At 38.9% G+C, this 27,228-nt stretch overlaps 1 long non-coding RNA gene across 1 annotated transcript; it reads left to right on the forward strand.

Annotated features, from left to right (window-relative positions):
* The first annotated feature begins 16,062 nt into the window (after positions 1-16,062).
* Positions 16,063-17,386, forward strand: LOC104234795 (uncharacterized). Its single transcript, XR_713054.2, has 2 exons — positions 16,063-16,442; positions 17,221-17,386. It is a non-coding gene; the product is annotated as an uncharacterized lncRNA (long non-coding RNA).
* Positions 17,387-27,228: the final 9,842 nt, after the last annotated feature.

The raw sequence follows: 27,228 nt of genomic DNA on the forward strand, positions 1-27,228 counted from the left end.
GTCTACATTCAACCTCGCTCGAATTAACTTACATTCGACCTCGTTCGAATTAACAATGCAAATGTACATTCGATCTCGCTCGAATTATTTTCTAAGTCTACATTCGACCTCGTTCGAATCAATCTACATTCTACCTTGCTTAACTTACATTCGAGCTCATTCGAATCGACCTACATTCGACCGACCGAAAGTTAGGGACTTTCTCACAAAAAGAAGACATTCACGAGAAAGGAAAAAGAAAGAAGAGCCGAAAATACGCAACAAAAGACAACTGTTGCATTTCAATCATTCCATTCGAATATATTTTACAAAGGGCTTGAAAGACGCCCCCACAAAAGGAAAACAGCCAAATACAAAAAACAAAAACCAATTATAAAGACTTCAAACCGCATCATCCCCCCATCACCAATGTCACCAGCATACTCATCGTCGTAGCAAGGGTCGGAGGCAAGCCCATCTAAGGCGTCTTCATCATCATCCCTACCGGGCATATCAGGATCATAACCACATGCATCACGAGCTGCACGTGCCTTGACACGAACATCCTCGAATTCTGCCTCAGAAATCTTTCCAACCATCTTCAGAGACCTGTATACGTCAAGTTAGGCCTCAGCATGAACCCACATTTCATACAACTCCCGTGGCACATCGGGATTGGCAGAAGTATGATAAGTAGACGGTTGGGCCTGCTGTTGTGCCATCTCGGCTCTTAGGGTGGAAACCTGCTCATTCAGCTCAGACAGCTCCACCTCCAAACCCCCAATCCGCTCCTCAAACCTTGCCTCCTTGATCGCCGAAGTTTCTTCCTCAATAGCTCGCTCAGACTTGCAAACATGAAGGGTGCCCCCTAGGGCTGCCGCCTCCGCCACACCGGCCATTCTGGCTTTCTCAGCACGGCCCAACTCTTCGACCCTAGTGCTTAACTCACCAATAAAGTTGGCCCTTGTCTCGCGTTGCTAGAGCTCGACCCTTAAAGACGCCACCTCCGCCTAAAGGTTAGTATTCTCGGGCATCACTCCCTTGCTCACCTCGATCTCATCCTTCTTAGCCCTCAGCGCCCCCTCAAGCACGATGCATCTGTTGATGGCCATCATAAGTTTCTCGTCCTTCTCCCTCAGTTCCTTATCTTTCTGCTTGAGCCCATCGCGAAGCGTCTGAAACTGGTCATCCTCGCTAAGTAAGTTAACTAGCGTTTGCTGCTTAGAACGGTACTCTCTGTACTTGGATACCATCTTCTTGAAGAGGGTCATCCTTCGCTCTTCCCGCCGGTCACGCTCAATCTCCAAGATGAGTGTCTGACACGCAAAAGAAGACACGTTAGCAGAAGTAAACTACACATACGAAATAAACAAACTTAACATGGGAAAAGCAAGCTTATCCGCAAGGCCATGTTAGATATACCCAACAACAGATCTACATCCTTCAGTGTCTGTAGCATCCTGTTCTCAGAGTCGGTGCACAGAGGAGCGAAGGCCTGCACCGCCCATTTCGAGTTGACCAAGAGGTTATAATCTATGGGGATGACTATGTACTGATTAGGCCCCTCCGTCCTTATCTCCACTCAGGTGAACCTCTCTTCAAAAGCCCGCACCTCCTCAGGGTCGATATCGGAGCCCGAACCATCATTTTCTACGAGGACGGTTCTATCCCTCCCGTCCGCTAATGATGAGCCAACCCTAGCTGTTCGTGCAGGCTCCCCTCTATCGTAGGTCCCTTCAACCTCTAACGACCTTTACTCCATGACGATAGCCGGCGTGGGGGCAGCCTCAATGCCCAGTGAGGGCGCTGCTTCCACATCCAAAACAATGGGTCTTTCCGGCTCAGCATCAGCAGCACCGACCCTTCCGGCCTCCACCCTCTACTTTTTCCTCGGTACCGCCTCCTCCTCACCATGATACAACTCATCAATTAGGTGCAAGACGGGGTGATCAGAGGTCATAGCCGATGTAATGGCCGTCTGTGGGATGGAATCGCCCAACGGTGGAGCTAGAGCTTAACCCTCTCGTACGGACTCAACCAGTACAAATTGCATCCCAGTCAAAGAGACCACCTGGCGGAATATGGGCACCGGAGCCTTCGCCTTCTTGGAAGTTCGCCGACCTGGCACAAAAAAAATCATGTTAAAAAAATGACAAAAGACGGTGATAAGCTATGACGAAGACGAAAGGGTCGTGGAAGTGAGAATCAAACTTATTAGACGAAGGCTTGGGCCTGACCGCTTGTTAAAGGACGCCCAGTCGCGAATTCCCATAGTATGAGGTAAGACGCGAGTTACCCAGCCTTCAATGTCAAAAACCAGGAAAGGTAGGCGCCTATTAGCTGAAAGTAGAAAGACATGAGCGAGTCAGAAATAAAAAAAAAGGGTGGATAAACAAAATATATGACAGACGGTAAAAGACCCTTACGGTTGAAGTTCCACTGCTCGGGGAATCTGACTGGGTCCGCCACTACGTGCTCGATCCTGACGAAGAAGTAACTGCACTAGAACCGGCGGTTCACCTTGTCATCCATCCCCGCCACCAATCCTCTAGTCCCACGGTGGCGAAGATGAATCAGCGTGCCTCTATAGAAACTAGGTGAGAATAGATGCAGCAGATGACAGATGTAGACCTCACAGCTGGCCAACTCTGCGAACTTCACAAACATCAAAAAGACTTTATATAAGTAAGGGGAAAGTTATGCCGGGCAGACGCCATAAAAGCGGCAGAACTCCTCAGCTAGTGGGGAAAGAGGAAGAGGGTAACCCACCAAAAACAGGTAAGCGTAGAATGCACAATACCCAGGCCAGTGGACTTGTATCACATCGTTCCTCGCTGGAATAATATCGACGTGAGTAGGGATACGAAATTTAGACCGGAGGGCGGATATTTATTTCGACCCCATATCAGATAGTACCTGCTCAAGAGCAGGGGTGGACTCTTTTGGGAAGTCATTTCTGACCGACTGGTTCTGGGGAACAACCTCCTCCACGGTGGGAAAACTTTCGTCTTCCGCAACCGTGGGCTCATCGCCACCGGAAGGCATGACCACCGACAATGGGGTGGCATCGAAGACTATGTCAGAAGTGTGAGGGGAGTTTGCCATTTCTGCAGTAACGTGTATATGTTAGAGCCGGAAAGAGAGTATCAACGGGAAAAGAAACCAGAAGCTAGAGCTAAAAGGCAAAAGAAGGGTTAGAGAAGAAGCAGAAGAACAAGCAAAGTGCAAATGGAATATGAAGTGCGAAAGTTTCATTTGTGAATCCCCCTTCCTCTATTTATATGATATTGTGGCGTCCAAATTGATGCAAGGAACTGTCAGTGACACCAAAATTGAAGCAACAAAGGCACTGGAAACAACGCATTGCATCAGAAAGATGCGTAATGATGACGTGTGTGGCCATGACATCATCCTATGTCAGCCACGCCAACCACAACCTTTGAGCCGATCCGTCATCAATTCAACATCGATCAATTCAGCTAATTCACCACGGCGGGATTTCTTGTGATCAGATGCAGATAAAATCCACTCATCGAGGACGACCTCAATAAGCGAAGAGACTAACTGTATGGGTCAAAATTAAGGAAAGTTTAGTGAATGCAAATGGACGAGCTGAGGCCGAGGCCGAATCCAAGCATGGCCCAGTGGCGAGGAATCGCCCAGAGAGAGGTCAGTGCCAAGGTCGAGTAGAGAACGAACATCGACAACAATTTAATATTCTTAGGATTATGAATAGGAATATTCCATTGAATATTCCCCAAATTGTATTTATTTTAGGATTTTCTAAGAATATCCCTTATAAATAGGGAGAGGTAGGGAACAAAAAAGGGGGCTTCGGGACTCTTCTAAGAAGAACATCTTGTAAATGGTTGACTATCAAGAATATACAAAAAGCTTGTCTTGTCACATTCCTCTTTTATTCACAAGATCCAAGAACACTTTGTTCATTTCCATAGTTTGTTGTCACACGCTATTGTTAGAAGAGGGAATCATCCAACTCATTCAATATTTGGGTGACAAATTCTTTCTTATTACATTTAATGTCATTTGTCACATTTATTGCATGTTTTCATTCTCACATTTATTGATAATCATTGAGCATTAACTTGGCATTTGTTGACTTGAACACGGTTCCGTACCATCAAAATTTTCGAACTTCAGATTTAGGATTTATTATATTTAACTAGAATTCACTATTTATCTACTTATTAAATTAGTTTAACAAAAAGGGCCTACAACTTTTTGGTCAAACATTTTTTTGAAAAAATAATAATAATTGAAGAGAATGGTCAAAAGTTTATACTACCAAGCAATTCGATGAACTTAAGGCATTCCAATAATGGAAAGTTAGGAACGTTACAATTTAAGTTAGAGAATTGACATAACTTCAAACTTCCACCAAAGTACACATATAGTATGAGTAACAAAGTTTTGACGTATTCGTTGTGCATTCAGTGAAATTCCTTAAATTTTATTCGGCGGCCTCTAAGTTATTTCATTTATAACTGCTATAAAACAAGGAGTCTCCAACATTTTATACTTCCTAAATCAAAAGTGTTTTTGTAAAGTCATTACTCATTACTGCTTAAAAAATTATAAAGTAATGTAAGAATATTAAAGGGTTTTTTTATTTTAGCCAAGTCATTCGAAAATTAGTAATGCAATGAGTGTAATTTACATATTATTTCTTGTTAGACCTTTTGTAAGTTGTAGTAGGGAGCTACTTCCTTCAGGAGAATTAATGCATGTTCTTCTTCTCGTAATATGAATAAACATTACTAGTGCAGAATATATCGAAAATATGTAACTACTTCTCAAACAAAATAAAAAGGTAGGTCTCTATACTAGGATAATCTTTTGTCTTTTTAGTTATTTTAATCAATATTAATAATTTTTGTATTTTATTCTATATTTTATTTTAAAAAAAATTAATAATGCATAACTTTCACATAGCTTCAGTGAAACTTAAATAACTAGTTTTAGAGTACGCGCGTTGCGTGTGTACTTCATATTAGTGAATATAATTTTATTAAAATTATACAAATATTATTAACCTATGTAATTGAGTTAATAAAGTAAAATTTTAAAAAGCACGAGCTCTTGAAAATGATGAATATTGATAGTATAGAGTTAACTTAATAAAAAAAAATTATGTACTGCACATAAACTTATTTTAATGTCTTATCATGATTTTGGTATATGAATTGTGCATTTGCTTTAGTTGCTCGACATGACAAGAATAATATGCTAACTCGTACTGAAATATATCTTGCAACAATATTATATTCTCAGTGGCCTTAAAAAATAAATTTTATTTGCTCAAGTACGTAATATAATTTTTATCTTGTTCCTTATTGAAAATCAAACTGAAAAATGCAAAAAATAAAAAAAGCCTCTATATTATTAGGTTTAATTATCATATGAACAATTCAATCGGATGGATATTGTTTAAACCCAACTACATGTATTTCTGGAAAAAATAAAACAATTGTCGTAAAAATTAAGGTAAAAAATTAATATTATTATTATCATCTTAACCAATATGAAGGTATCGCCATGTAATATAATTCTCAAAAGGTATAAAAATCTATTAACATTTCATGCAATGTGCATTCAGATAAATTATTATAATAGTATAAATAATTAATTTTTGCCTTATATATATATATATATATATGTATATATATATATATATGTGTGTGTGTGTGTGTATGTGCGTGTGTTTGTTCTTATTTGTGTATGTATACGTTTTAAGAGTTGAGTAATGGTTTGATAAATGAGGTAGGGATTGGGCTAGTGTAATTTAATTAAAATTATGCCAAAATTGGCCCAAATTTTGAGCCCAAAGAGCCCAAATTCTGCCCAAAAGGGGGCTGCCAAGAAGAGCTTAAAACGAAGTAGTTTTATCTTGAAACTTCGTCGTTTTGGTTAAGTGACAAGATTCAATCTCATCCACCCATCTTGATTTAATCCAACGGTCCTAGTTTGATCTTCATCCTAGGTATATAAAGCCTAAAATCCCGAAAAATTTGCCCCATTTCCCCTTATTTCCTCTCTCTTCTTTCCCTCTCATCACTCTCTCTTCTCTCTCCTCCCAAGCCGTCGCCGCTGCCGCCGGAAATCCCCTACCGGCGGCGGCCGACCTCCAATCTGCCCCAAATTTTACCATGTAATCTACAATACCTCCTCTTTCCATATCTCCAAACCAAATCCTTCAAAAAATCCCCAAACTCCTTGAATCTTAGATCTAGGAAATTTTAACCGCCACTTTTTTGCCCCAAATTCTTGAAGCTCCGGCCACTACCATCCCACAATACCTACATCAATGGATAGAACTCTTCAAGACCTACCTATTGATTCCAATTTCTACCCCAAAAATCCGGCGACCAAAATCCGGCCAAATTCCGGCAACCTCCCCGAACACCCTCTTTTGGTATACCGCTATTTTTTCGGCCACTTGAATTGTAAAACGGTAAAAATCCTATTCTTTTTCATGGCTAATTTTTTAATTTTATTTTTATTTTTTCAGATTTTATTTTTGTCTATTATTAATTATTTTAGCATTAGTTTTTGAAGTTTGAAATGTTAAATTTTCTATTTTTGCACTTGTTGAAGTAGTAAAATAGTTTTGTGTTAACAAAAGTGAGGTAGTGAAAAATACTTAAGAGTATATGGTACTTGTTTGGTTATTTATTTACTGCTTCAAGACTCTTTGAGTACAACACTCAAAAGTCAAATTGTTTGGTAAGAAAATGTAGACCTTTGGACAGTGTTTGAATAAAAGTCTGTCTTTGAATAGTGGAGAGCAGATTTTGTTTGAAATACTTGACAAGATTTGAACCAGAAAGTCTGGCCTTTTGAATTTAAGAGCAAATTTTGTAGAAAAATATGTCAGAAAGATTGATTTTTAATCTTGAAATAGATGGTTGTTTCTGAGAAAAAGAACAAAAAAAGAAGGAGGACACTACATCTTACTGAGAGAGCTCTACACACAAAAAAGAGAAAAAATATCAGTAGCTATAATATCCCTTAGCAGCTTTTGTGAGTTGATTCTTAAGTGAAAAACTTGTTTAAGAAAAATAGAGTAGTCTTGAAAGATTTTTCTGGAGTTACATAATTGTACTGTTTTGCTGGGGTATTTCTAGTTTATTTTCTTGGGTTTGAATCTGCCGGTTGTCGCTGTCTTTTGCTATTGTTGCTGCCCGTTTAATTGTTTTGCTGTTGATTTTGGAAAGAGCTGACTCTGTTGTATCTGTTCTTCTTTCTGTTGTCCAGGTAATTTTCGGATCATGCAAACTCATAAAATCGAATTGGAATGAAAGATAATGTTGCTGGAAAATATTAGTAGCTTCATCCTTCTATTGTAATTCATTTTTATATGCTCTTGAATGTTTGATAATGTTATAACGATATGTTAGTTAATTAAATTGTGTTAAGCATCTTTAATTATTTTTATTTTTGCAAAGCATTAGATATAGTTTCACTGGCATTTGGTTGTCTGAAAGGAGCATATATATTAAAATTTGAATCCTTGTAACCATGTTTGTCCCTTTGTTGTCACCAAGCTAAGTTATTATTATTATTATTATTATTATTATTATTATTATTATTATTATTATTATTATTATTATTATTATTATTATTATTATTATATTTTAGAGTCCCAATAATCTTTTTTTATCTCTTAAAAAATACTTATTTAGTAAGGTAGTTAAGTTGTAGATTAGAAAGACAATCTGTAAACTTATTTTTGTAAATAGTTGACTACGGATTGCAAATAGCAAGATAATGCCAAATCTGTAACATAGCTTTAAAAGACCATATCTGCAGATTTAAAGTCCAAAAGCATATGGGCTTTTGGACCTTGTCTTATACATGAGCTCATTTGACTCCATCAACCTAATAGTGGGCTGCCTCATTCAATGTCAAGACAAGCTCACATCTTACTAGTTTTAAGCAATGTCAATTAATAATTTTCTCTCATTAGTTTCATCTTTTAAATTAGTACTCATAACAATATTTTTCTCTCATTAGTTAAGTTGTAGGTTATTATTCAAATTTTTTCTTTAATTTTTTTTTAAAAATAAATAAAAACGGACATAAGAAAAGCATAAAAATCAAATAAATCACAGTTTATCCAAGTTTAATTCAAGCCAAATATAGTCAATAAAGCGACCAAGCTAGAACCACGGGACTCAGGGAATGCCTTACACCTTCTCCCCGGTCAACAGAATTCCTTACCCGGACTTTATTTTTGCAGACCAATAATAATAGAGTCAAACCTTCCTTTGAATAGGGATTCAAATAAAAGGTGACTTGGAACACTAGCAAAAATCAATTCCAAGTGGCGACTCTGTAAATAAAATAATCCTTATTTCAAATTTGTCACTTTAATTGGAAAAAATCTTTAACCCACAATCCACAACATTTTACACTTATCTCTTGGAGGGATAAAAAGGGGTGTGACAGCTCTGGCGATTCTGATGAGAACTTTTTCAAGAATTCGAGCTTGTACATTAACTTTATTTGGCTTTATTAATTTTTGTATATATTGTAATTTATTTGGGCCTAATGTGCTACTTGTCTGTTTTTTACTACTTTGATATTGTCTTAACTGTATATATAAATTGTCTTATCGCGCACCACATTTGAGTCTTCTGATAAGTAATAGTGTTGTTTGTGCTGACCAGCTCCACAAAATTTTATGTCTGAGATAAAGCCACTGTGCAGAGCTGCTCCTGGTGAAAGATTTAGTCACACATGTTTAGGCGGGGAGAACCGCCAGTAAAGTCGGAACCGTTCTACAGTCGGCACACTGATGCTCTTCGGCTCGAGTTGTCCGCTCGAGTAAGTCAGTCTAGATACTTTCTCCTATAGGATTTAAAAAAAATATAGAAGAACAAGCCACATACCTCATTATCCCTAGTAGGATCGTTTTTCTTTTGCATCATTCGACTTAGCGAAGCTCGACACAGGGGTCGGGTCTGTATAAGACAGGTATCCTCTTTGAGACCATTATATTCACTTTTGTGCTACTTGCTACCTCATTTGGAAGGCTTACTCGCATTGTTGACCGGCTTTAGCAAATTATTTGAGCGGAATTAATTAAAAAATATCAGCATTCTCCTAGTTTGGTACAAATAACCCCTTTTTACTGAAATCTTGTAGTGGTCTGGCATATAGATTAATTTTTTAAAAAAAAATCAAAAAGAATAAAATAGTTAGTTAACCGAACTACGCGGGTCTGATTCTCACCGGATGTGAGATACGTAGGCAAACCTCATCGTTCCGGCCCCCAATTTTCAAAACAAAAAAAATCCAAAAATATTTTCCTTTACTTCCTTCCTTTAGAAAAGAATTTCTTAGAGACCCCAATTTTTTTAAAAAAAAATTCAAAAAAAATTTTTCCTTTCAAAAACAAATATCTTCTTTCTTTTGAAAATTACAAAAAAATGAATCTTTCAAAAATTCCAAAAAAGGGTTGATTTCCAAAATATTTTTTTCTGCTTCAGAAGTTTTTCTTTCGAAAATTGAAAGGAAAAATTTCAAAATCCAAAAATACTTTATTTCTTCTTTAGAAGTTCTTTTTTTTCAAAAAAAATCCAAAAAAAAAAACAAAATTCGTAAAAAAAAATTAAAATAAAAAAATAAAATCTTTTTTTAGAAGTCTTTCTTTCAACAATTCCAAAAACAAAATGAAAAAAAATCGATTTTTTTTAATCTTCTTTAGAAGTCCTTTCAACAATTCAATAAAAAAAATTGAAATCCAATTTTTTTTTGAAGTCTTTCCTTCTACCAAAAAAAATCCAAAAACATGTTCCTTTTTAGGAGCTTTCATGGAGTTATTTTGTATATGAGTTAAAAAAAAAAAGAACGACAGTTAGTTAGTGTACTTTATTCCTGATTTTTTCGTGAACTACGTAATGATCTGATTCATGCGGCGTCATGATATGTAGGCAATCCATATCGGATTCGATCACATCCATAAACACATTGAGTGAAAAAATAAACATAAAGAAGAAGAAAAGAAGAAAAAATATTGAAAAAAAGGAAAAAAAGATTAAAAAAAAGTGAGAGAAAAAGGAGAGAAGAGGGAGCCATGATAGCTTGTAGCTCGAGGGGGCACCACATGTCATTCAACCAATCATACATGCTTCCTAAGGTCCCACAACACCATTATCCCCATCAAGATGTTGCTTATGCCGTGGCACTGCCTCCCTATGTGGTGATGAACGCGCAACTTTGTACTCGGCCATAATATTATCGAGCTCCACCTCCCAGAAATGTCCATCCTTACCAAGCTCCATATAATCCTCAACCAAATGATCCTCAATACAATCCTCGCCCAAAGAGAGCCTTTCACAAATAATCAGTTCACCCCTATTGGTGAATCGTATTCAAGCTTGTTCCAAAAACTAATCAGGTTAGATCTATTGCAGCCAGTGGCCCCGAACCGACCGAACCCCAAGCCCCCCTCGCACTGAGCTGATGTTAGATGTGAATACCACTCTGGAGCAGTGGGACACAGTACAGAGGACCGTTGGACCCTCAAAAGGGCAGTTGAAGATTTGATTGAAGCTGAAAGAATTGTTTTTCAGAATGAAGAAGCTCTTGATGTGATGAACAATCTGTCGCCTGCACACAACAGCAGGCCAATAGCCGGAATAATTTGTGAATATGAGGAATTTGATCCGGCACTAAAGACCGTTGCAGCCATTACCAAGACAGAAGAAAAGCCAAAAAATGATCGCCAAGCCTGAAAGTTCCCGGTCAGATGGGAGTCTCGGTAGCCAGTCTTGCTATCCTTTTTGCTTTTGGATTATTTCAAGGTGTAATCTGGATGTTTTACTTTGTTATCTTACTTCTGACGTAAACCCTTTTATCTTAAAAAAATCAAATGAAATTAATATTTCATTGTCCAGGAATGTCTCTTTTCTTAATCTTGTCACTTTTCTTATTCTCTTTTGAGTTCTATTAATGCAGATTTTAATGACATGACATGCTTGCAGACTTCATGCTCAGATCCTAAAATGTTATCAGACCCCGAAATAATGAATCACGAAGCAGAATGTATTGAAGATAAGGCTTATAATGAAATATACAGAGAATTGGAATATTAAGTAAACAAAGTCCAAATGAAACCGCCCTTACGTGATTGGTTTATGGCATTGAAGCCATGATACTAGCAGGAGTTGAAATTTCATCTTTTTGGATCCTTGTTGAAACTGAGATCAAGGATCACAATTGTGTCAAAATCCGGTTAAAATGGTTTATTTGAATGGCTGAAAAATGGTTAGTTGCGATCTGCCACAAGCAGTTGTACCAACAAAGAATAGCTCATGCCTATAACAAGAAAGTGAGTTTCAGAAAATTTGAAGTAGGGCAACTCATGCTGAGATGTATCCTCCCGCATCATGAAGAAGCTGAAGGAATGTTTGCTCTAAAATTGGAAAAGGTCTATATATCATAACAAGAGTCTAGCCAAAATGAGCGTTGTATTTAGGCTACATCGAAGAAAATGTCCTCGATACAACTGTCAATGCGGATGCAATCCAAAGATATTATGTTTAACTCCCTGCGCAACATTAATATTCTCTGATTGGGATGACGAAGGCTTTCATTATCGCTACCCAAACACCATCAACCCTTTTTGCCAACCCTTTGAGTCGGTTACCTTTCTTTGATTATACTCTTTGGAACCTAAAGGTGTTATTGAAAAAAATGAAATGAAAAATGAAAAGAAAAAAAATCAAAACAAGTTCAAGTCGTCCTGAACTACGTTCAACTTGATTCCAAAAGGATACGTAGACAACCTCTCTCTGGGGTTCAGTCACACCAAAATAAAAATCCAAATTCCCCCAAAAGTGAAACTGGGGCAGATGTTGTAATGGTCCGGTGATGATCCCGCCTGAATGGTTCCAAAGTTGTAATTCGATCCAAATCATTTTTACCCAAATCCTTTCAAGTCCTTCCGATCAATCGATGAGAATGTTCAAGGATCAGAGAATACGACTACTTGGATCCGATGCAATAAAAATGAGAGAAATAAAATGAGAGAGCCTTATTGGTGAAAACCCACACGGGCACCATGAGGCGATAGTAAGCAGAGAAATGAAAAATGAGAGAGTCTTGTCAGTGAAAACTCGTAAAGAGCACTATAAGGCGAGAAGAGAAATGAGAGAGGTCAGCTCGTGAAAACCCACAAAGGGCGCCCCTGATCGAAAAGAGGATCCTCACAGCCATCGGCACCAACAGAGTCCTGGCAAGGATTCTCGATTTTAAGGTAAAAACTGTGATGAATTTCTGAGAGTCGGACGGTTTACACGGATCAGGCATCCAGTCCAAAAGGCATGTCATGTTCATTGAAGTCCGCATATACTCTAGATAAGTCCTTTTTTCCTTTCCCCGAAAGGGACACTTCTTTTTTTAAACTCATTCTCCATTCCATTGTTTGTTTTCTTTGAATCCCTTTCGGTCTAACACTGTTCTGAAACTAAGACAAATAAAGGATGCCAAGACTGATTTATAGGGTTCTCATTTGGCGCGAGCTAATGTGCAAAAAGGCACCCAGCCTCGTCATGGGCATCAAGTCGACCCCGACTAGCCATGACGGCCGATGCTTCGAAATCAAAACTCTTGGAAAGAGAAAATCAAATGGAGCGCCTATAAAGGCAAATGAAGTTGAAAAGGTTGAGTCCCACGTGGCTAACCGTCTCGGAAAAGAGTTGAAAAGGCCAAGGTACCCCAAATGCTTTGAATTTGAAGTTGGGAGAAAGAAGCCAGAAAAGAAAGGCCTACGAAGGCGAAATAAAGTTGGAAAAGGTTAAGTCTCACGCGACTAGCCATTGCAGCAAAGTCTAAGGAGCCAAAAGTTCCCCAATGCTCCGAAGAAAAGAAAAGAAAAAAATGATGAAAAAAAATAATATAAAAAAAAAGAAAAAAAAAGAAGTTAGAAGGGAAAGGCCTACGAAGGCAAGATAGAGTCGAAAAGGTTGAGTTCCACCGACCAATCATCATGACAAATTCTGGAAAAGCCAGAGTTTTTCCAGAGTCAGAAAGGCAATTGGTATTTAGGAAGCAACCAGTTGCAGTTAAAAGGGCCGAGACCAAGTGATCAAAACAACCAAGAAATTAACTACCGTTTCAAACTAACAATTGTTCTTTGTTTAAAAACATGAAACAGGTGCAATCCAAAGCAACTTTGCGAGAAGCAGGTGCAACCAAAGAGAAACTGCGCAAGGGCTAGAAACAACTTTACAACAATAATCAATCCAAAAGGGAATTCCCCTCCAAATTCTTTCCCGCATTCCATGAAATAAAGAACAAAAAAATACGAACGTCACCAAACGTAAGATCCTTAAACTCTCCATTTTTCTATTTTCAGCATGCATCACTATTGTTCATACCTCCCATTTTCATAGCTTAACTCAGGTAGAACCATTTCGCCTAGGGGGATCCAGTTCATAGTTCCGGGTAGAAGTACTCTTCGCTCAGGTTGTTTTTACGCAGCTTAACCCAGGTAGAACCTTTTCGCCTAGGGGGATCCAGCTCCATAGTTCCGGGTAGAAGTACCATTCGCTCAGGGTGTTTTACGTAGCTTAACCCAGGAAGAACCGTTTCGCCTAGGGGGATCCAGCTCATAGTTTCCGGGTAGAAGTACTCTTCGCTCAGGGTGTTTTACGTAGCTTAACCCAGGTAGAACTTTTTCGCCTAGGGGGATCCAACTCATAGTTTCCGAGTAGAAGTACTCTTCGCTCAGGTTGTTTTACATTAGCTTAACCCAGGTAGAACTTTTTCGCCTAGGGGGATCCAGCTCATAGTTTCCAGGTAGAAGTACTCTTCGCTCAGGGTATTTTACGTAGCTTAACCCAGGTAGAACCATTTCGCCTAGGGGGATCCAGCTCATAGTTTCCGGGTAGAAGTACTCTTCGCTAAAGTTGTTTTATGTAGCTTAACCCGGGTAGAACCTTTTCGCCTAGAGGGATCCAGTTCATAGTTCCGGGTAGAAGTACTCTTCACTCAGGTTGTTTTTACGCAGCTTAACCCAGGTAGAACCTTTTCGCCTAGGGGTATCCAGCTCATAGTTCCGGGTATAAGTACTCTTCGCTCAGGTTGTTTTACATTAGCTTAACCCAGGTAGAAACTTTTTGCCTAGGGGGATCCAGCTCATAGTTCCGGGTAGAAGTACTCTTCGCTCAGGTTGTTTTAACGTAGCTTAACTCAGGTAGAATCGTTTCACCTAGAGGGATCCAGCTCATAGTTCTGGGTAGAAGTATTCTTCGCTCAGGTTGTTTTTACGCAGTTTAACTCAGGTAGAATCCTTTCGCCTAGGGGGATCTAGCTCATAGTTTCCGGGTAGAAGTACTCTTCGCTCAGGGTGTTTTACGTAGCATAACCCAGGTAGAACTTTTTCGCTTATGGGGATCCAGCTCATAGTTCCGGGTAGAAGTACTCTTCTCTTAGGGTGTTTTACGTAGCTTAACCCAGGTAGAACCTTTTTCGCCTAGGGGGATCCAGCTCATAGTTCCGGGTAGAAGTACTCTTCTCTCAGGGTATTTTACGTAGCTTAACTCAGGTAGAACCGTTTCGCCTAGGGGGATCTAGCTCATAGTTTCCGGGTAGAAGTACTCTTCGTTCATGGTGTTTTACGTAGCTTAACCCAGGTAGAACCGTTTCGCCTAAGGGGATCCAGTTCGTAGTACCAGGTAAAAGTAATCTTCGCTTAGTTTGTTTAATACAGTTTAACTCAGATCAAACCTTTTTTCACCTAGAAGGATTCAACACTTTATCAATAATACATGGTGCTAACACCCAATTCTATTTCCTTCTAGTAAGAGAAGGTACCAGCCCCTGATTACATTTCCTTTCAGTAGTACGGGGTACCGATCCCTGGTTACACAATCATTCGTTACCAAATTTTATCCCTTTTTAGCTAGTTTTTACTACTATTTCTGTCTGCCTTTTCAATAAATTAGATAATTTACAGATTTCCCTAATAACTCACAAAATTTTTCTAGTGCTAGACTGGGGCAGAAAAATTTTGTTCGTTTTTGTTTGTCTTTGATTGCTTTGCAGGCTCTCCTGTATAGCACAAGTGACGATTAAAGCTTGCAGTTTCAGTTTCTCATCAGATCCTTCGATCACAAGATAGTCGGAGTTTAGCTTTGATAATGTGTCAACAGCCCAACTTCTCGAGATTCATCTTCTCAAATTCTGATCCAGAAAGCAAGCCATCGAGATTGAGTCATAATCTTTTCTTTAAAAGAATTAAGATCCAATCTAAGGTCAACACAAGCGAGCAGGTCAAGAATCAAGATTTGACTCCGGAAGACACGTGGATAGGAATTTTTGTACTCTTAGTTTGCAAACATATGTAGTGCTCTTCTCTTTTTCTTTTGATGTAAGAAGCAGTAACGGTAAGAGTAACAACAACATCAGCAGCAACAACAATCTTAACTCCAGTGTCTGGTAGTCCCACCTACCAAATTTTCCCAGAACTACACTGACCTGATTCCTTTATAGCCCAGGATATGTAGGCAACCTCAGAAGCAAGGTTCGGTCACCACCTTTTTCAAAATGCTTCCACTAGAGTGAATGTGAGCAAAAATTATCCATGACATTTATTTGTCTTTGCACGAAAACTCTTCATGTTCTCGAGCAAAGGGGGCAGCTGTAAATGCCTAATTTTTGCCTTGTACATATATGTATATATATGTGTGTGTATGTGTGTTTGTTCTTACTTATGTATGTATAGGTTTTAAGAGTTGAGTAATGGTTTGATAAATAAGGTAGGGATTTGGCTAGTGTAATTTAATTAAAATTGTGCCAAAATTGGCCCAAATTTTGAGCCCAAAGAGCCCAAATCCGGGCCAAAAGGGGGCTGCCAAGAAAAGCTTAAAACGACGTAGTTTTGTCTTGAAACTACGTCGTTTTGGTTAAGTGACAAGATTCAATCTCATCCACCCATCTTGATTTAATCCAACAGTCCTAGTTTGATCTTCATCTTAAGTATATAAAGCCTAAAATCCCCAAAAATTTGCCCCATTTCCCCTTATTTCCTCTCTCTTCTTTCCCTCTCATCACTCTCTCTTCTCTCTCCCCCCAAGCCGTCGTCGCCGCCGGAAAACCCCCACCGGCGGCGGCCGACCTCCAATCCGCCCCAAAATTTCACCATGTAATCTCTAACACTTCCTCTTTCCATATCTCCAAACCAAATTCTTCAAAACCCCCTCAAACTCCTTGAATCTTAGATCTAGGAAATTTTAACCGCCACTTTTTTGCCCCAAATTCTTGAAGCTCCGGCCACAACCATCCCACAATACCTACATCAATGGATAGAACTCCTCAAGACCTACCTATTGATTCCAATTTCTACCCCCAAAATCCGGCCAAATTCCGACAACCTCCTCGAACACCCTCTTTTGGTATACCACCATTTTTTCGGCCACTTGAATTGTAAAATGGTAAAAATCCTATTTTTTTATGGATGATTTTTAAATTTTATTTTTGTCTATTATTAATTATTTTAGCATTAATATTTGAAGTTTGAAATGTTAAATTTTCTGTTTTTGCACTTGTTGAAATAGTAAAATAGTTTTGTGTTGATAAAAGTGAGGTAGTGAAAAATACTTAAGAGTATATGATACTTGTTTGGTTGTTTATTTACTGCTTCAAAACTATTTGAGTACAACGCTTAAAAGTCAAATTGTTTGGTAACAAAATGTAGACCTTTGGACAGTGTTTGAATAAAAGTCTGTCTTTCTATAGTGGAGAGTAGATTTTGTTTGAAATACTTGACAAGATTTGAACCAAAAAGTCTGGCCTTTTGAATTTAAGAGCAAATTTTGTAGAAAAATCTGTCCAAAAGATTGATTTTTAATCTTGAAATAGCTGGTTGTTTCTGAGAAAAAGAAAAAAAAAAGAGGACACTCCTTCTTACTAAGAGAGCTCTACACACAAAAAAGAGAAGAAAAAAAATCAGTAGCTATAATATCCCTTAGTAGCTTTTGTGAGTTGATTCTTAAGTGAAAAACTTGTTTAAGAAAAATAGAGTAGTCTCGAAATTTTTTTCTAGAGTTACATAATTGTACTGTTTTGCTGGGTATTTCTAGTTTATTTTCTTGGGTTTGAATCTGTCGGTTGTCGCTGTCTTTTGCTATTGTTGTTGCCCGTTTAATTGTTTTGTTGTTGATTTTGGAAAGAGCTGACTCTGCCGTATTTGTTCTTCTTTCTGTTGTCTAGGTAATTTTCGGACCATGTAAACTCATAAAATCGAGTTGGAATAAAAGATAATGACGCTGGGAAATATTAGTAGCTTCGTCCTTCTATTGTAATTCATTTTTATATGCTCTTGAATGTTTGATAATGTTATAACGATATGTTAGTTAATTAAATTGTGTTAAGCATCTTTAATTATTTTTATTTTTGCAAAGCATTAGATATAATTTCACTGGCATTTGGTTGTCTGAAAGGAGCATATATATTAAAATTTGAATCCTTGTAGCCATGTTTGTCCTTTTGTTATCACCAAGCTAAGTTATTATTATTATTATTATTATTATTATTATTATTATTATTATTATATTTTAGAGTCCCAATAATCTTTTTTTTTATCTCTTAAATAATACTTATTTAGTAAGGTAGTTAAGTTGTAGATTAGAAAGACAATCTGTAAACTTATTTTTGTAAATAGTTGGGTACGGATTGCAAATAGCAAGATAATGTCAAATCTGTAACATAGCTTTAAAAGACCATATCTGCAGATTTAAAGTCCAAAAGCATATGGGATTTTGAACCTTGTCTTGGACATGAGCTCATTTGACTCCATCAACCTAATAGTGGGCTGCCTCATTCAATGTCAAGACAAACTCACATCTTACTAGTTTTAAGCAATGTCAATTAATAATTTTCTCTCATTAGTTTCATCTTTTAAATTAGTACTCATAACAATAATTTTCTCTCATTAGTTAAGTTGTAGATTATTATTCAAATCTTTTCTTTAATTTTTTTAAAATAAATAAAACGGACATAAGAAAAGCATAAAAATCAAATAAATCATAGTTTATCCAAGTTTAATTCGAGCCAAATGTAGTCAATAAAGCGACCGTGCTAGAACCATGAGACTCAGGGAATGCCTTACACCTTCTCCCCCGTCAACAGAATTCCTTACCCGGATTTTATTTTCGCAGACCAATAATAATAGAGTCAAACCTTCCTTTGAATATGGATTCAAATAAAAGGTGACTTGGAACACCGGCAAAAATCATCCAAGTGACGACTCTGTAAATAAAATAATTCATATTTCAAATTTGTCACTTTAATTGGAAAAACTCTTTAACCCACAATCCATAATATTTTACACTTATCGCTTGGAGGGGTAAAAAGGAGTGTGACAAATAGTATTTGCAATATCTATTTTTATCTGCATAATTTTTTTAAATTTTTTGAATTATAAAATCAAATTATAGTTAACTAATTAAAAGCTATCCATTGATAATATTAAGTGATGGTACTTGAATTCAACTTACATTGATAATATTTAGTGATGGTACTTGAGTTGAACTGATTGGATATTATCCCTATTAATTCACGAATAATTTTGTTGAAATATGATTTTTTTATTATTTGGATGGCTTTATCATGAGAATTTTCTATTAACACTGATATTTTTCATGAGTTTCATGGTTATATTAATAATTAAAGATAATTGTGAGTCAAAATACACACAAAGTATAAAAGACAACAAAAATTTAAAAGCAAGGAATTTTTATTTTAAATTTCGAAACTAATTCTTTCAAAAATAAATTCAAAATAAAATGCATAACTAATGGCGTTTGGATCTTTTGATTAAAATTTTTGAATAATAAACCTACTCTTTGTCCCACGCCCATAAAAAATATACAGAATTGATATTATCTCAATTTAAAAAGTATGTTAATCTTAAGTTAAATGAGGAAATAATTTAAATAAGATAAAACTTTTATTACTTTTAAAGTCTTAAATATTAAGAGTCTTATATATTTTAAATAAAAGAAAGATTTTAGTAAAATTAAATGACTATTTCTAAATATTAGAAAAATAATCAAATGATTATTTTAAATATTAGGGGATTAATTAGAATATCTAGTTTGGCTAATGTGAACTCTATTTTTGAATAGTAAAAAAAGCGAACAATATTTCGCTAAAGGTCTTCGTGCTTTTAATATAGTAGTATAGTATAGATAGATTAGACCATGTTAGTACTCCTACAAAATATTAAAATATTAACTATGGTAGTGTGTATATAACTATGTTTGACCAAAAGATGTCAAAACCTTTATGATTAAATCAACTAATGATAAGGATGAGGTCAATCTTAGTCAAGCATAATAAACCCCAGATCTGGAAACAGATTCGGAAATTAATGAATAGAATGAAATAAGAACGAACAATCTTCATTCATCTTCTTATTTCTTCTTTCATAAGACCCAGGAGGTCATCAATTGTACATCCTTTTTAGAAGAAAATAGAAGGAGAGACTAGAGAGAGAAAAATGAAAAAGGCCCCCTTCTTTGGGAATTCATCCCCTATATATATATATATATATATATATATATATATATATATATATATATATATATAGCTATGAGACCATGGCTACCTTCTCTGGTCGGTTTGCCTTCACGCTGTGGCCTATTGTCGTCACTTGAATATTATCTTTGACTTACGGTACACTGTAGATACTTAGATCGAAGCAGGTCGTGATGGTCCTTGCTACCCCGCCCCTTAGGCGGGGTTCCAACTGGGTCGGCTACTGTGGTCAGATTTTGACCTATACAGTTAGTCCCTCCATCTGTCGGGGTCGTCTATTGGTGGGCCCGGCGGACGAATTGTGATTTTGAACACTTAGGAGAAATCTGATTGTTTATGTCTTGGACGTAGTTTTTAAATTGAGGCAATGGGATGACGCTATAACGGTGCCTTTGGACCGTCACGACCGTTCGGAATCGAAGCATTTGTTCGATTTGAAACGTCGATCGTGGCTACTGTCATTATGGCACACGTTTCCTGGTGATTGAACCGTTTCGTGCTTTCATCAGTTGGCGATTCTTGGGTTTCCCGCTTGGGGAATTTATGTCTCTATAAATAGAGGAAAGACATCATCTGATTGATACATTTTTTTGCCTTTGTTGAGAACACACTGTAGACCTTCCTCTTTTCAGATACTTTCATATTTCCGATCCTCTTCGGATAGCCGAAAATTTTCATCTCCGTCTATTTTTTTCTCAAGCCCTTTGTTCTTTTTCAATCGATATAAATGGCTGGTGGTTCTTCCCGTACTGATAATCCTGCCGCAGTTTCGGCGTCGGGAAGTGATGTTCCTGCTCTCGGGGGAGTAGAAGTGATAGAAGATGAGGGGGTTCCAACGGCGGACGAAATATTGCCTCGCCCTGAAAGATCGTGAAACGATTTTCACAGTCCTTCCGGAGAAGAACTGGAACCTGCTCCCTCTGTTATGACTGAGACGGGGATTGCAGAGCTGAGGGAAAAATGGGGGAAATATTGCCAACTGTCGCTTTTATGAAAACTATTTTTATGTGCGGATCGAGCACCTTGTAGCGGACCCTGCGGGATTCCCTGAGAGATGGAACTTCGCACGTAAGTTTTTTGTACTTTTAGTTGAAATGATAGTAGACCGCTTTCTTTTGGGCGGTATTGAACTGTTTTTGCTTTTGTAGCCGCAAGATTACCTCCTACACCTATCGATGATATTCGTGAATGAGTGAACGCCATTATTCCTTATACGGCTGGAGTTCGCGAATGGTCGTCCTTCTATGAGAGATACGGGCGTAAACCCCTTACTAGTAAGCAACTTTACCGCAGTCTCTGTTTTCCATTTTGCAATTTGTCTTTGTTGCTTATACGACATCTATCGTTAGCAGGGAGAGTGAGAAGGATGAGGGTTCCTCCGCTTGTATTTCATCAGCTAACGTCCTCCACTCGGCCCATATCGAGGCCTGCTGCCTCACCTTCGGCAAGGACTTCTCAAGTTGAATCTATGGCTGTAGTCGTTTGCGTGGAAGCTATTCCTCAGCTTGGGGCTCCGACTTCTATTGTCTGCCCAACGGGGGAGTCTTCCCGTGCCGAAGATGGCGAGGGACCGTCAAAGAGACAACGAGTGGAGCCTGAAATGGCTCCGTCAACCGTCATATGTTTAGAGGATGACGTCCCCTTGATGGAGTCAGAGACGGGGAACGATGCTAACCCATCTGAAAGGTAGAACCGGTCACCGTGATCAGCCTATCGATAGAGATTCCGACCATTATAGGTGATCAACAGACTATTGCGACGGGGAGTCAAAGTCCCGAGGCCGTTGTTGTTACTTTGGGCGAGCCTTCATTTCTGGACCGGGTCATGCTTCTTCTTCGGCCATAGAGAGGGGGAAAGGCGTCGTGGTTGATGACTACAAATCTGAGTCTAATCTTGATCCTGACGACATTAGGATGTTTGAAAAGGGCCTTACTCGTTCGGTGGTACATGCGGGAGGCCCATCCCGTATACTCGAAATCTCATCGATATCAACCTCCTGGGGGATACGGAAGACTTGGTACCGCAGTTTGACCTTTTATGTTCCGCCGCCGAGAGCGAGGCTCTCCGAGACGTTCGTGATATTGACTTGATGCATGAAGTAGCCGCTATGGGCCTGAGGGTAAGTTTTTTCTTTCTTTTATGTTCTTTTCATCTTTGGTGACCTTGGCCTTAATCAACCTTTTTCATTTTTCAGATGTACATTGTGGAGATTGAGAGTGCTCGTAGGGCCGACACTCGGGCCAAGATTTTTCTGACGATGTTGGAGAAGTATCGGCACTACTGCAACAAGTACCATGAGATGCACGAGCGGCTGAAGGCGAGCGCCGATGATCGATCCCTTGGTGAGGAATTAGAAAAGAGGGATCAGGAGTTGATGTAGGCCATTCACAGGAGTAGCGTGCTCGAGGAGCAACTTTGTGCAAAGGATGAAGAACTCGAGTTGGGTAAAGGGGTTGCTGCAGAATATGAGCATCTTCAGGCGAAGGTGCGGTCGATGCAGTCCGAGATGGACCAGAATGCCATCAGGGTCGAGGCGATAAATGCGAAATGGGTGAGAAAGTTAGCCGAACTGGAGAAAAAGGTTTTCGGGTTGGAGAACATGGAGAGTGCTTGGGCGTCGGCTTCAGCGAGGGCAGCGGATTTAGAGGACACTATCTGCGTCCTTCGATCCGAGCAGGAATCTGAGAGGGCGACGGTGATGCTTAGGGAGGCGAGGCTCGAAGAGCGTATTAGTGACATCGATCGGGAAACGCCGATTTTAGGGGACCGGGTCGTTGCTCTTGAGGCCGATAAGGCACAATTGTTGGCCCAAGTTGAATCTGCATTTTTTGAGGCCACATACGAAGGAGCATGGGCAAAGGCACTAGAGGCTCGTGTTAACTGTGGATATGATCCTGCGATGTCGGGGATCGACGAGGATGCTGAAGGGATACTTCCTGGAGACTATGATGAGGAGAACAACGATGATGATGCCGAGTGAAAGAACTGTTTATCTTTGTTTATGTTGTTCTTTTTTTTTGGTTTATTGTCTTTGTGTTGTTCTTTTTATTTCTTTGGACTTGCCCGACTTTTAACCGTGTGTAATTTGTGACTATTTGCGTGACTGCTTTAAATAAAAAGAAGTTTTCATCAGTGTATGTCTTTTGCACTTTCCTTCCTTTTCCTTTGCATAATTTTGGCGTGAAATTTCGGATTCCCGTATGGTCGATTCTTGATTCTCAGGGAATTTAATCTTAGTCGGACTGAGTAAGACTTTGTCATATGAGTCTAAATGGAGTCGTTGATCTGCCTATTTAGGCGAGGTCAACAAGTGGATTATTGCTATAAGCAAATTTGCTTTCGATTCAAAACAGGATTTTATAGTATATTCGTCATTCCGGACGAAGCCATTCATAACTTGGGTCGTCCGGGTGGGATCAAACTACCGTTGGTTCGGGCGAAGTCATTTTTCTTTCGGCAATGGCCGTTGGCCTTAAGGGTGTTATTTCAAACTTTCGTCAAAATGTTAACCTGTCATTGTTCGATCGAGATCGAACTCTTCTCTTTGGCGATGGACCTTGGCCTTAAGGGTGTTATTTTGAACTTTTCGTCAAAATATTAACCCTTCATTGTTCGATCGAGGTCGAACTCTTCTCATTGGCGATGACCTTTGGCCTTAAGGGTGTTATTTCGAACTTCCGTCGAAATGTTAACCCGTCGTTGTTCGATCGAGGTCGAACTCTTCTCTTTGGCGATGGCCCTTGGCCTTAAGGGTGTTATTTCGAACTTTTGTCGAAATGTTAACCCGTCGTTGTTCGATCGGGGTCGAACTCTTCTCTTTGGCGATGGCCCTTGGCCTTAAGGGTGTTATTTCGAGCTTTCGTCGAAATGTTAACCCGTCATTGTTCGATCGAGGTCGAACTCTTCTCTTTGGCGATGGCCCTTGGCCTTAAGGGTGTTATTACAAATTTTCATCGAAATGTTAACCCATCGTTGTTCGATTGAGGTCGAACTCTTATCTTTGGCAATGGCCCTTGGCCTTAAGGGTGTTATTTCGAATTTTCGTCGAAATGTTAACCCGTCGTTGTTCGAACGAGGTCGAAATCTTCTCTTTGGAGATGGCCCTTGGCCTTAAGGGTGTTATTTCGAACTTTCGTCGAAATGTTAACCAGTTGTTGTTCGATCGAGGTCGAACTCTTCTCTTTGGTGATGGCCCTTGGCCTTAAGTGAGTTATTTCGAACTCGTCGACATGTTAACCCGTCATTGTTCGATCGAGGTCGAACTCTTCTCTTTGGTGATTGCCCTTGGCCTTAAGGGTGTTATTTCGAACTCGTCGAAATGTTAACCAGTCGTTGTTCGAGCGAGGTCAAACTCTTCTCTTTGGCGATGGCCCTTGGCTTTAAGGGTGTTATTTCGAACTTTCGTCAAAATGTTAATCCGTCGTTGTTCGATTGAGGTAGAACTCTTCTCTTTGGCGATGGCCCTTGGACTTAAGGGTGTTATTTCGAATTTTCGTCGAAATGTTAACCCGTCGTTGTTCGAACGAGGTTAAAATCTTCTCTTTGGTGATGGCCCTTGGCCTTAAGGGTGTTATTTCGAATTTTCGTCGAAATGTTAACCAATTGTTGTTCGATTGAGGTTGAACTCTTCTCTTTGGCGATGGCCTTTGGCCTTAAGGGTGTTATTTCGAACTCGTCGAAATGTTAACTCGTCATTGTTCGATCGAGGTCGAACTATTCTCTTTGGCGATGGCCCTTGGCCTTAAGGGTGTTATTTCGAACTCATCGAAATGTTAACCCGTCATTGTTCGATCGAGGTCGAACTCTTCTCTTTGGCGATGGACCTTGGCCGTAAGGGTGTTATTCGAACTCGTCGAAATGTTAACCAGTCGTTGTTCGATCGAGGTCAAACTCTTCTCTTTGGCGATGGCCCTTGGCCTTAAGGGTGTTATTTCGAACATTCGTCAAAATGTTAATCCGTCGTTGTTCGATCGAGGTCGAACTATTCTCTTTGGCAATGACCCTTGGCCTTAAGGGTATTATTTCGAACACGTCGAAATGTTAACCCGTCATTGTTCGATCGAGGTCGAACTCTTCTCTTTGGCGATGGCCCTTGGCCTTAAGGGTATTATTTCGAACTCGTCAAAATGTTAACCTGTCATTGTTTGATCGAGGTCGAACTCTTCTCTTTGGCGATAGCCCTTGGCCTTAAGGGTGTTATTTCGAACTTTTGTCGAAATGTTAATCCGTCGTTGTTCGATCGAGGTCGAACTCTTCTCTTTGGTGATGGCCTTTGGCCTTAAGGGTGTTATTTCGAACTTTCGTCGAAATGTTAACCCATCGTTGTTCGATCGAGGTCGAACTCTTCTCTTTGGCGATGGCCCTTGGCCGTAAGGGTGTTATTTCGAACATTCGTCGAAATGTTAACCCGTCGTTGTTCGATCGAGGTCGAACTATTCTCTTTGGCGATGGCCCTTGGCCTTAAGGGTGTTATTTCGAATTCGTTGAAATGTTAACCCGTCGTTGTTCGATCGAGGTCGAACTCTTCTCTTTGGCGATGGTCTTTGGCCTTAAGGGTATTTTTTAAAACTTGTCGAAATGTTAACCTGTCGTTGTTTGATCGGGGTCGAACTCTTCTCTTTGGCGATGGCCCTTGGCCTTAAGGGTGTTATTTCGAACTTTTGTTGAAATGTTAATCTGTCGTTGTTCGATCGGGGTCGAACTCTTCTCTTTGGCGATGACCCTTGGCCTTAAGGGTGTTATTTCGAACTTTTATCGAAATGTTAACCCGTCGTTAGTCCCAGTTTTTTTGAGAGTCGGGTATCCTCTGGGGGAGTCCCAGTTTGCTTGATTTTGTTTACATTAGAGTGTGTAATGTCGAATGGTATAAAACGTTGCTGTTTTGCTCTCATTTGTTTCGTGCATATATTGGAGTTTCCTTGTCTAGTCTTTTTGCTTTCCGGTCTGGGGATGTCATTGGCGGGCGGGGCGATACATTACACTTTGAACTTGGGGACGTCCCCCTTATCGATTCGGTCCTTCAGCTTCCGGGAAAGTCCTATTGGGACAACTCCCAGGTGAGGGTGAGGGAGTGCGGCTTAAGGGGCATCATTTTCTAGAGGTTGGAATGTGAGGTGGGCGATATTTCAGTTGTTTTGTATTAGTTTCCCATTCTCCAGTTGAGATGTTCCTTTGCTCGCTCGCCCGTGCGACGCCTGTGTTCCTATTTGAGCAAACAATAGAAGGTGAGCCAAAATGATATTTTCCTTACCCCGATCCGATAAGTCGGTGAATGAGGGTGGATCTATAACGTTGCTCGCTTTGTCTGGCGTTTCAATGGTTGATGGAGTAGTGATTTCTAAACTCGGTGGCCATATTCAGCCCTCTTTCCCCTTCTTTTTTGTGCTCTTGCTCCGCGTGGGTTGGGCTTGCCTTAGCTGGTTCATGGACCGCCCGTTGTATGGGGGCGGATATTGGTTGTAACTTCTACTTGCATACAACATCATGATCCGAATTAGCACGTGAGGTTTACTTATCGCTCTTTTTGGTGGGTGATTATGTTTCCGGTTTTTGATTTGGAAGAAACTTGGAAATTTCACTAAGAAATCCCCACAGACAGCGCCAAATTATTTGATCAAAAGACGTCAAAACCTTTATGATTAAATCAACTAATGATAAGGATGAAGTCAATCTTAGTTAAGCATAATAAACCCCAGATATGGAAGCAGATTCAGAAATTAATGAATAAAATAAAATAAGAGTGAGCAATCTTCATTCATCTTTTTATTTCTTCTTTCATAAGACCCATAAGATCATCAATTGTACATCCTTTTTGGAAGAAAATAGAAGGAAACGAAAAAGGCCACCCTTCTTTGTGAATTCATCCCCTATATATATAGTTCTGAGACCATGACTACCTTCTCTGGTCGGTGTGCCTTCACGCTGTGGCCTCGTTACTTGAATATTATCTTTGACTTACGATACACTGTATATACTTAGATCGAAACAGGTCGTGATGGTCCTCGCTACCGAGCCCCTTAGGCGGGGTTCTAGCTGGATATATATATATATATAATTTCTCGATGTTACCAACGAACGTTTCTGTCACATAAATATATGTCAAAGTCTTGTAATAGCATGTTGGCCAAGCTTATCAAGACAAAAAAAATGCTTTTTTCCCCAAAAATATTTTTTTTTCCTAATTTGAAGTGTTTGGCCAAGCTTATTTGGGAAAAAAGTGCTTTTGGGAAGAAGCAGAAGCAGTTTCAGAGAAGCAGAAAAAGTAGCTTCTTTCCAAAAGCAGAAGCAGAAGTAGTTTTGGCTTTTCTTCTTACCTAAAATACCCTTAACAAAATATAGTATAAACCAAAATAACCCGTAAACCTAATACTTAGGATATTAATTTATAAATATTTCTTCTTATTTTTAGGAAACTTTCTAATATATAGTGACTTTAGGAGTGAATGCTTTTATATTTGTTAAAAGAATTTTAATATATTTAACTTATATTAAAAGAATTAAGTACTTTTTAATTTTATTTTCATATTTTACTTAAATAAAATGAGTTTTTTTTAATTATTGCATGTGATAACAAAATTTTGATATTATTTATTTACTTATAATATTAATTATTAAGTAAATCTATTCATGTCCTTATTCGTAATTTGATACTTAAAAGCACTTTCTAAAAAGTTTGGCCAA

Source organism: Nicotiana sylvestris, chromosome 2 (genome assembly GCF_000393655.2).
Source record: "Nicotiana sylvestris chromosome 2, ASM39365v2, whole genome shotgun sequence".
NCBI classification, from domain to species: Eukaryota; Viridiplantae; Streptophyta; class Magnoliopsida; order Solanales; family Solanaceae; genus Nicotiana; species Nicotiana sylvestris.